The sequence below is a fragment of the Panthera uncia genome, chromosome F2 (genome assembly GCF_023721935.1).
Source record: "Panthera uncia isolate 11264 chromosome F2, Puncia_PCG_1.0, whole genome shotgun sequence".
Lineage (NCBI taxonomy): Eukaryota > Metazoa > Chordata > Mammalia > Carnivora > Felidae > Panthera > Panthera uncia.
Window position 1 is genome coordinate 66,086,360 of NC_064812.1, and position 10,833 is coordinate 66,097,192.

Genomic DNA, 10,833 nt, shown 5'->3' on the forward strand with positions numbered 1-10,833 from the left:
CATTCAATGTTTTTACATTTTGTCTCTAGTAAATAAAAAGGGGCTTTTCCATGTATGCCCCCTCTTGTCCCAAAATATTCAGCCTTGGTAAAAATAAATCAAGCTTCTCCCACCCACTTAGACTCTCACACCTTCAGGATTTTGAATAAAAGTGAAATAATCCTGGTGATTCTGCTGGATGGGCCTACTGGGCAGCAGAATAGGCCTGAAAGCTGAAGTTCCCACAAGGTTGCCCCATCCCAACCCAGTTCCTCCATGTGCCACCCCTGACTTCCCCAAAGAGGGAAATAACTGCAGACAGAAATTTATTCAAACAACTGGACACATGATATCAGCTCCACAAATTGTGAAACTTAATTCCTACACCTACTTGATCTTGTCTGTGTGGTATCAGGAAGTAAGTAAAGAGCTGCGGAGAAGTTCATGGAGCAGGAAAAAAAATTAACATTTCAGGAAATTTGAAATAGTTCTCTTCTTTAGGGTTCCATAAACCAAAAGATAACAATTCCTACCTCAGGTAAGAGTATATGACCTCATGAGGAACCTTCTTAAGATTCTCTGGCAGCATTACTGGGAGGTAGAAGCCATTCTTCAGTATTAGTTCTGTTTCTTGTATATGAAGAGGTGAAGAGACACTAGCATAGTCACAAAGTTGATATAACTGTCAGGATGAATTAAACATAAACATAAACAAATCCCTCTTCCCTGAACAAAATTGCTTGTCTCTTTTGAAACTATTTTAATCAAGGATTTTTTGTTTTCCAGTAACAAACACATACCAAACTAAGTCAAGCACAGCAGTGTGGTTATTGTAAGGATTCTAGGGTGTCTTATAAGACTCAAGGTCAAGACAGTGGGTCTTGTAAGTAACTGAAATGAGGAATTGACTAATACAGTAAAAATTGAAGCCAGATCTGAGCAGTATGTGTTGGTGTTGATGTTTTCATAAAATTATTAATGCCACTAGTTCAGGAGACCAAATGCTGAACTTATCAAATGCCAGCTGTATCCAGCCTTTCTCTCTATAACTGGCCCTCCCACCACTTTCTGTGCAGAGAACCAGCATATGATTTTTCCTTACACACAGCAGCCACTGGCAGAACCAGATAAGGGCATATAATCCAAAGGAAGCTTATCCATTGCTGGCTAGAAACTCATGAGGTTGACTCAGTGCAAAGGTTTCACCCTAATAGTATGAATGGCAGTTAACCAAGTCAATTAGTTTAGGATCATTTGGATTGGGAAATATTGAAGGAGTAGCCAGTGAGTTATAAATGTAAATGAAACGAATTTGCAGAGAGACACAGATGCCATAGCTAAGAGACCATGTTGAATCAGAGACCTGGAGAGAGTTCTTGGCCTGTAGAAGTGTCTTTCCCAGTTCTAGTTTATAGATGCCTATATTACTTTGCTGGGGCTGTCATATCAAAGTATCAAAGACTAGGTGACTTCAACAATAAAAATTTATTTTCTCACAATTCTGTAGGCTAGAAGTCTGATATCACGATATTAGCAGGGTTGGTTTCTACTTCAATCAAAGATGGCTGTCTTCTCCCTGTGTCTTCACAATGTCTTCCCTCTGTGCATGTCTGTGTCCTAATCTCCTCTTTTCATAAGGATACTAATCAGATTGGCTTAGGGCCCCTGATAATGACCTTACTTTAATTTAATGACCTTTTTAAAGAACTTGTATCCAAATGAGAATCATATTCTGAGGTATTGGGGGTTAGGACTTCAACATAAATATTTGAGCAGCTCAATTCGGTCGATAACAGTGTCCTCTCCCTTTTATTTAAGTGTTTTGTGTCTATGCAATCAAAACAACATGACAAACTATATTAAGACTTTCTGTTATCAGAGGCAGAAAATACAATTCAAACAGCCTTTGGGAAAAAGGGAATTTATTTGGCTCAAGTAACTGACAAGTCAGGAGTATCACTATCTTTAGGCATGTCTGGATTAAGAACTATAATAATGTCATTTTATCTGTCATGGTCCTGGCAGGAAATAGACATCTCTATCCAGCTGGGTTTTAAAAAGAGGGCTAATTACAAAGATGGAAGCAGAACTTAGGAAAGCTATAAGGGATATTGATATATCAGAGTAAGTAATAGTGGGACATTGTTACCATCTCCAGGCCTGAAGGAGCAAACCAAGAGTGGTTACTGGAACCTTAAGGCAGAGAGTTGTATGGAGACGATTTCCTAACAGGACTTGTAGCCTCCAATAGAGGGACAGCCATCCTGAGAAAACCCCACAGAAAGGGACTGGTAAATAACCTAATGTCCCTGATCTCTTCATAGAACTCCCACCTAGAGTCAGTGGGGGAAGAGAGATTGATAGAATTAATTTAGTCATCCAGTAGTGAAGAGGAGAGAGAAGATCTGGGGGCAAGTGGAAAAAGGCAACACCACCATTAAGACTTGGTCTTGCTCTCTACCTTCTGTGTTGATGTCTTTCTAACAGGGTCTCAGTTCATCACACTTACAGCTTTCAATCTGTAGAAAGAGAGCTTCTCTTGCCCAAGTTTTTCTAATAAAACCCCAGAATTTAATCTCACTGGCCTGGCTTTTATAACCAAACTCACCTCTATTTCTATCTGTACTTATGCCATCTCTAAATCAATCACTGTGGCCAAAGGACAACTAAGCAGGTCTTTATTACCTAAATATCCTTGGAGCTAGCAGAGTGGGGTCAATCCCATTGAAACACATAGTGTTAAATGGGAGAGAGTGACCCCCCCAAAGGCAAATTCAGGTGTTGTTAACAGAAGAAGGGAGAATACATAGAAGCTGACAGACAAAAACAGTGTACATACACTACATTACCCAGAATATTCATAGTTCAGTCCTTGGTAAATATGTAATGATTGATTGCATTTATTGGATACAGTATGTTTTGAGAACTATTCATTGTACATAGTTGTAACTGAATCAATGTTTACAAAATTTTTTTGGAATATAAATGTTAATAATCCATGGACAGAATTATTTTGCAATTGACTAGGAAATGTTTCTGAATATGGAGGATATTTTTCTACTCCAATCTTTATAGTGATCCTTATGGATACTAACTTATGATTATTAACTTCTTGTTTGTAGAAATCTATATTTATATCTCAAACACTGCCTCTTTCAGTGTTCTGAATTATTTTGTAAACCCTGTTTGTTTGCTTTCATTAGACCACAGTCTTGAGAATTTCTGGCCTGTTTACACACATCACCAAGTATATTTTTAGACTCATTTAGCAAGAGATCATCATGAGAGATGCAATAAACTGAAGTAAGATTAGTGAACAATTTAAATTTAACTGTTAAAGGTTTCTTTGTTCCTGCCCATTAAAGATGACTATCAATATTGCTAAGAGATGTTTATTAAACCGATAAAAATGAATATTGTCTTTTAAAAGTCAAGCTGCCTTTATCTGATCTCAAAGGTGTGCTTATAAAATTAATCATTCTGGTGTTTGCTTGTTATTCAAGCATAACTTTTCTTCTACCCACAGCCACTGGTTTTTTTGTTTAGCTCCATCAAGTTTTTGGCAGTAGTTCTGTCAATGTTTCTTTGGATAAGAAGCTCTGCCAGTAGGGCTCTTTTGCAAAGAGTGGGAGTGGGGAGTTGGACTGGGCTGACATTGAAAATCAAAGAATTTCCAAAGTATAAGAATCTCTGGGATGCCTGGGAAGCTTAGTCGGTTGAGAGACTGACTCTTGATATCAATTCAGGTCAGGATCTCACAGTTCATGAGTTTGAGTCCTGAGTCGGGCTCTGCACTGACAGTGTGGAGCCTGTTTGGGATTCTCTCTTTCTTCTTCTCTCTCTCTCTCTCTGCCCCTCCCCTGCTTATGCATACTCACTCTCTCATTCTCTCTCTAAATAAACATTTTTTTTAAAAAAATCCCTGTTTTTAAGGGTATAATTCCATTGAAAATTTCAAATAGGGAAACTTCCCCTGTCTGTCTCCTGTATTCTGGAGAGCAATTTCACTGTTTTATCCATGAATATTTATACAGTGGACAAGAGAAGCATGGTCCCCACCTTAATGGAGCTTAATCTCCAATGAGGGGGTACCCTAATGCATGGATGATGGGGTTTATCATGGTGTTTGCAGGTATCCATGTGTAAATGAGAGCAAGGGAGTACCCCTGCTGTCCATTTATCTTTGCACAGAACATGCCATGGAGAATAGGAGAGAAAGCCTGAAGTTATGAAGGAGCCACTTTTAAAATCATCTGTGTCCACAAAGGCAAGCAGCAATGTAAAGAGATGCCCAAATCTCACGCATTCAATTGTGGAATAAATAACACACAGTAAGAGTGGAAGATTTAACTTCTTTCTCATCTCTTACATAGACATCTCATCAATCTGAATTCCTGCCTCTTCTATTAAGCCTTTCTGATCATTCCAACTCAGAATGATCTTATTTTCCCCTTTTTCTCAATTCCAGTAGTGCTTTGACTTAAATATATAGTCCCTCATAATAGTATCTGATTTTTACATGTCTCCCTATGTTCCTTGAGGGCAGGAGCCGGATTTCATGCTCTTTTATGTTCCCCATGGCCTGTAGTCTGGGGTAAAGCAAGAGCTATATAACCACTGGCTAAAAGACCAGGAATGCTTTGCTCAGGTTAATATTAAACTTAGTTTGTATTCTCAGGCCATAAACCACGCAGTAATTAGAGAGTTATTTGTGTAGAAGCAGCCTTGAATGTAACTGTAATGGAATAGATCCTGTCTGATAGTTGGATGAAATAGATCAGCCTAATAAAAAACTAATAAATTAGGTCAAAACTGACCCAGAGAACATCAACTCTGGAAGAGTTTGTACAAAAAATAATTTGTTGTACAGCTCCTCATTTTACAGAAAGGAAACCAAGGCCCTTCGATGTTGTGGCTTGCTTGAGGTCACCCTGAATTAGGGATTGAACCCAGACCAGTAACTACAGTTCTTGACCAAGTTGTTGGGTAAAATGTCAGGTTGTATGTAAGTCAACGAGATGAACACTCAACCTGTGTTTGCCAAGTCATCATAATAGTAACTGCCATTTTTCAAACCACTTTTTAGTGTTTCTGGCACCATGTCAGGCACTTCCCATAGAGAATACATTACTTTATTTAATCTTCACAACCCACCAGAGGGAGATGCTGCATCAGTCAAGATTCCTTTTGAGAACAGAATCAGTAGGAGGCACAAATTTAAGAGATTTGGTGCAATTGGTTTATGTGATCATGGTGGCTGACAAGGAAAGTCCAAAATCTGTAGAGAAGAGTAGTCTGGGATTGAAGTTGCTGTCCACAGAATTTCTTCTTCTTCAAGGAAGCCTCAGCACTACTTTTAAGTTCTTTCAACTGATTGAAGCAGGCCTGTGAAGATTATCCAGGATAATCTCCCTTACTTAAAGTCAACTGATTATGGACTTTAATGACATCTGCAAAACACCTTCATAGCAACACCTAGAATAGTGATTGAATAATTGAAGACTTGTAACCTAGACAAGTTTACACAAAAAACTGATTATCACAGGTATAATTATTCTTAACTAGTTCCCCAAGTGACAGAGGTGGTTAGTGGCAGAGCCAAGTCCTCAGGCTTTTTCTGCCTATCTCTACAACCCATGCAGCCATACAGTGTGCAGTTTCTGAAAGCAAACCTGAACAAGTTCTCATACCACTCTGAGCCCCAGATTGTTTCCTCTGTGAAATAAGGAAAATCACATCCCTGGCACAGAGTTGATATGTGAATTAAATGAGAAAAAGTGAGGTGTTAGCACATAGTAAAGATCACACACATAAACACACACACACACACACACACACACACACACACAAGCTGTGTTCCCATTCATTCCACAATCAATGCCTCAAGATGGGCTCTGGCTCAGGTGCAGGTTTCTTTCTGAAATATTACACAAACACTGCAATTTCAAGGAGCATAGCTATGACCTCCATGAATCCTTGGGCATTCTTTCTGATTCACTCCATCTCTCTTGCCTGCTTTGACTCCTCTCTGCTGGAAGATTAGTTTGCTTTCTTAACTGGATGAAAAAAGGACAAATTGGTTGATTCTGGCTCTTGCTCTTTTATGTTTGCTTCCACCTTGTCTGAATTCAGATCTCTCTTCTGAGAAAAAATATTTCTGCCTTTATGCAAAAATTGTAAGAAATAATCTCATGTGTGTGGACACTTTGTAAGCAAGTTCCCCAAAGTCACTGTTCTACTACTTCCTGGTATGTTAGAAGTTGTCTGCAAGGGCAAGAGGATTATATCTGTTGGAATTCTTTTGTCCCCTGTGACTTGGGTAGGGCAAAAAGGGAATTGATTACCCCTGCTGTATCCTCAAGATAACAGCAATCACAACCTGAGGTCCACTAACCAAGTGGCACCACCTGATATTTTGCAGTTTATTTGCCCAAAGTTAAAACCAGCAATTTTAGAAGACCTTCATGGCCTTGACTAAATGCCATAACTGGACTTCATTTGACTAAACTTCACTAAATTAAAACATTTCTTCCTGCTAGAAAATCACAACTGCATGATTTTTTGTCCTACCTATATTCTTTTGCGAGGAAGCAGGCATCGAATGCCTCACCTGCCTCAAACTGCTATCCTTGAATACATCTAATGATAGCATCTCTGCACCTCATGCAGCTGCAACTGAGAAAAATATCCTATGAGTCTCAAATATACTAGGTGTCTCCAACATGTGGTCTTAAATCTTTTTTTTTAACGTTTATTTATTTTTGAGACAGAGAGAGACAGAGCATGAACAGGGGAGGGTCAGAGAGAGAAGGAGACACAGAATCTGAAACAGGCTCCAGGCTCTGAGGTGTCAGCACAGAGCCCGACGTGGGGCTCGAACCCACAGACCGCGAGACCATGACCTGAGCTGAAGGCAGCCGCTTAACTGACTGAGCCACCCAGGTGCCCCCCAACATGTGGTCTTATAAACATGAACCTTTGTGCCATTTATCTTGTCCCCCTCTCCCATTCTATACTGTCACTATTCCAAACTTCTCCCTATGTCCCCCTACCCAAATCCTCCCTCCTTATACCTCACTGTCAGTGGATGACCTTACCAACTTCTTGCAGAGAACTTGAGGGCTAGCAGACAGAAACTCCTTCAACTTCCTGATTGATGACCTCCTGCTTTCCTACTAAAACTTTCCTTCCCTCTACTCTCAGAAGAAAGCATAATCCTACTTCTCTTATTCCAGGTGAATCCTTCAATCTAAATCTGCTCCCCCCACCCCTTCTCTATAATTTCCTTTCTGGACTTGTAGACTCTTTTTCACAAGGTCCTACCCAATAGCATTTAAAGAGATTCAAGTCTTGCCTATCAGAAAGGAAAGAAGGGAGGGAGGGAGAGACAAAAAAGAGAAGGAGGGAGGGGAGAGGGAGAAAGGGAAGCCACAAACTCCTCTAGCTGTTATGTTGTCTCCTATCCTCAGACAATCTTCTCAGTACAGTTGTCCTCATGTCCCCAGTTTTTCATTTTTCACTGTGAATACACTGCAATTTGCCTTTTGCCTCTACCATTTCATTGAATATGCTTTTGCTAAGGTTATCAGTGACCTCCCAATTGCCAAATCCAATGATTACTTTCCATTCCATATCAAATTTGATGGTTATGAGACATTTGACACTGTATCCTTGAAAAAATGCATCCTAATTTCCAGGACACCACACACTCCCAGTTTTCTTTTACCTCCTGACAGATTCTCATCAGAATCCTTTACTGACTTTCTCCTTCAACCTGCTCCCTAAGCTTCTGTCCTGGCTCTTGTTTTCTTCTCACTTTATACCTTCTTCCAATGATGTTCAGGCCTTACCAGAAACTTTAATAGTTTCTTTCGCCTTGTACCAGAGATGACTACAACATATCCAAGTTGCTGCAGCAGTTGCAGCAGCCCAGGGAATTTCTCTAGGAAACACCTTTCACCCATGGCTTAGAACCTTCTTCACTTTTTGGTTTCCATCCCATTTCCTGGAACAAGGATCCTTGCTCTCTGCTGAGCTTCTTTGCATGCATTACTTATTTAGATGGTCAGGCTGGCTTTTGAGTCTACTGTAACAAGAACAAAATTATTAATGCATAAGTCCTTCCAACCTTTCTCCTCTTCCTGGCCTCTAAAACGATACTGACTTTGCAGGTTTCATTTGTTCTCCTTCCCCACCCTCCAGAGAAGCTCTTCCTTATCAGACTTATATTTGGGGATTTTGTGATGTAGAATAAGAGAAAGTGTGAAGGACATAGGAATAGGAAATGTGGGGGCTGGAAGTAGGAGAAGGTTTTTCAGGACATGGAGGAGGGTTGAAGGAGCAGTATGTGATGAGAGGGAAGCAAATGAGAAAGAGACAGGGATTTTAATAAGTACTGCTGTGGTCTTTTGTATTCATTCAAAATGTCTTTTAAAATGCAAGCAAATAAGATAACTTATATAATTTTGACAGTACTTTTTTGGTTTATGGCAGGTTTTCCTCGATGGTAATTCTGCTATGAGGACGGACCACAGGGTTTCCCAAGCATACCACTCTTCCCCACAAAGACTCTGAACCAAATTGTGGATTTCCCTTGGACACCACCCCACACCCCACACTTTGTCATTTGCCTTGAGGTCAGCCTATGTGAAGGAAAGATCCGAGTGCTCATCTGGTCTTACATCTGAGGCTCTGGGTTCTGAACCTGAATCTCCAGGTCAGTTCTTTCTCCTGAGCTCCAGACCAGTACATTGAACTGCTTACAAGACATTTTATCTAGACGTTTCACAGAACCCTCACAGTCAACCTGTCCCAAAGTTGCCTCTTTATCTTCGCCATCCCTTCTTCTTAACATCCCTTCTCTGTGTCCCTCAGTAAAGGACATCAACGTCCACGGAGTCTTCTGCTACAGAAGCCTTGGTGTCATCCTTCTCCTTGCTACACCTTCTTATTCACATGGTCACCAATCCTCTTCTACTTCTTAAATATATTGACAAGCTGAGCCACTTGATGTTTCCCGAACTCGTGAAGTTTCTAAATTTTTCACATCATGTCACTGGCTACTCATTGTTTTTGCACTCGCAGTCTTTCCATTCCCTATCTCTGCTCATCTGTTAAACATTCACTGACGCTTAGACTTCATCTCTTCTTTGAAGCCTTCCTTGATTGTCCTAAGGGGACACAATCACCTTGTACTATCTTGAACTTAACAGTATTAAGGCAGTTGTCACAATGTATTATAATTATTTTATACTATCTCTTCTCCTAGACAATGAAATCCATGAGGAAAAACATTGTGTCTTATTGTTGAATCTCTAGCACCCAGCATGGTATCTGGTTTCTAGGAATTGCTCAAAAATCAAACATTTATTACTTATTTGAATGAGTGAACAGTAAATTTGTAAGGTAGTTAGGAATCCAAATTAAACAGAAGGTAGACTTCATGAAGTTAAATAATTTGCTCAGTGTTACATAGCTACTAAGTGAGAGAGCAGAGTTTGAACCTGGTCTGTTACTACAAAGTCCATGTCGGTTTTTACAACAATTGTACTAGCTCATAGCTGGTCGCTCTTCTCACACTTCAGAAGTTTATACATACATACACTTTCTTTGAAGTTTATACATACATATACTTTCTTCACTGATAGTGATAATGTCTCTTTATGGTGACATTTTAGGGCATTCAATCATTCTGTTTTCATTACATATTTTTATGCTCATCTTTGAAGTCCCCCCCCAATCAAGCTTTTAATGCCTTTTCTTCTACATTTATTTTACAAACCCTAGGTGGTGATATTGGTGGAAAGTAGGTCAGAGTTGGAATCCCCTAGCTCCATCCATCGTCATATTTGGAAGTCCAGTCATCAATACCAAGGGTAACTTGAAGCAAAGGTAACTAGAAGAGTTTATTCTGAAAAAAATTAAGGGACATAGTGGAACCAATTTTGGGAGAGAGGGTGGATTTAGTGTTCAATAAAACCTCACTATTACTCAGCAAGGATATTTCTGTGGATTTCTCAAAAGCAGCCACCACCAATGCCCAGTGAATATTTTTCTTGTATTCGTTTCTGAATCTGTATTCTACTCATCTTCTGTAATTGCTACCTATGGCAATGTAGCATGTAATGTCTGGACATGTTATCTCAGAAAGAAAGCAGAAACAGTTGGCAGTCCACACTCTGTTTTAAGAAAAAAAATAAAATAGGGGCACGTGGGTGGCTCAGTAGGTTAAGCATCTGACTTCAGCTCAGGTCATGATCTCATGACCTCTGGGTTCAAGCCCCATGTCGGGCTCTGTACTGACAGCGCAGAGCCTGGAGCCTGCTTCGGGTTCTGTGTCTCCCTCTCTCTCTGCTCTTCCCGCACTCATGCTCTGTCTCTCTCTCAAAAATAAATATTAAAAAATAAAACAAAACAGTTGGTTTTCCCCAAATGGAGGGTGAAGAGTATGTGAATCAAGTCAATGGTCATTTTGGTTTTGTTGTTGTTGTTGTTTACTCATCTAAAGTATCTCTTTTATTTCATCTGATAAGAATGTTGGGTAATATATGGTCAGTTTTAGTCATTTAAATTATGCCACTTTCCTAAGTAGTTCAAGGCACCCAAATTCTCTATAAGCAGAGCACAAGGAGAAATGTAGCAATAACCATGGATCAGAGTTGTTACTGAATTTTTAAATATGCATGACCCCTTTCCTCCAAGGAACTAAGGCTCCTCACTAAACTTTTGTTACCAAATAGGTATTAATCTTTTTAATACCCAAGGAAACAGACGAAAGTGTATACTTTGTCAACACTATTTCATCAAACTATTTGGGGAGAGCAGTTAGCAGCTCACTTGAAGGTAATGTAGGGG

The 10,833-nt window shown here is 39.7% G+C and overlaps 1 long non-coding RNA gene across 1 annotated transcript; it reads left to right on the forward strand.

The window, feature by feature from the left end:
- Positions 1–4,170: 4,170 nt before the first annotated feature.
- Positions 4,171–10,280, forward strand: LOC125924648 (uncharacterized). The gene is made up of 3 exons (XR_007458498.1): positions 4,171–4,310; positions 8,473–8,695; positions 9,766–10,280. It is a non-coding gene; the product is annotated as an uncharacterized LOC125924648 (long non-coding RNA).
- The last annotated feature ends 553 nt before the right edge of the window (positions 10,281–10,833 follow it).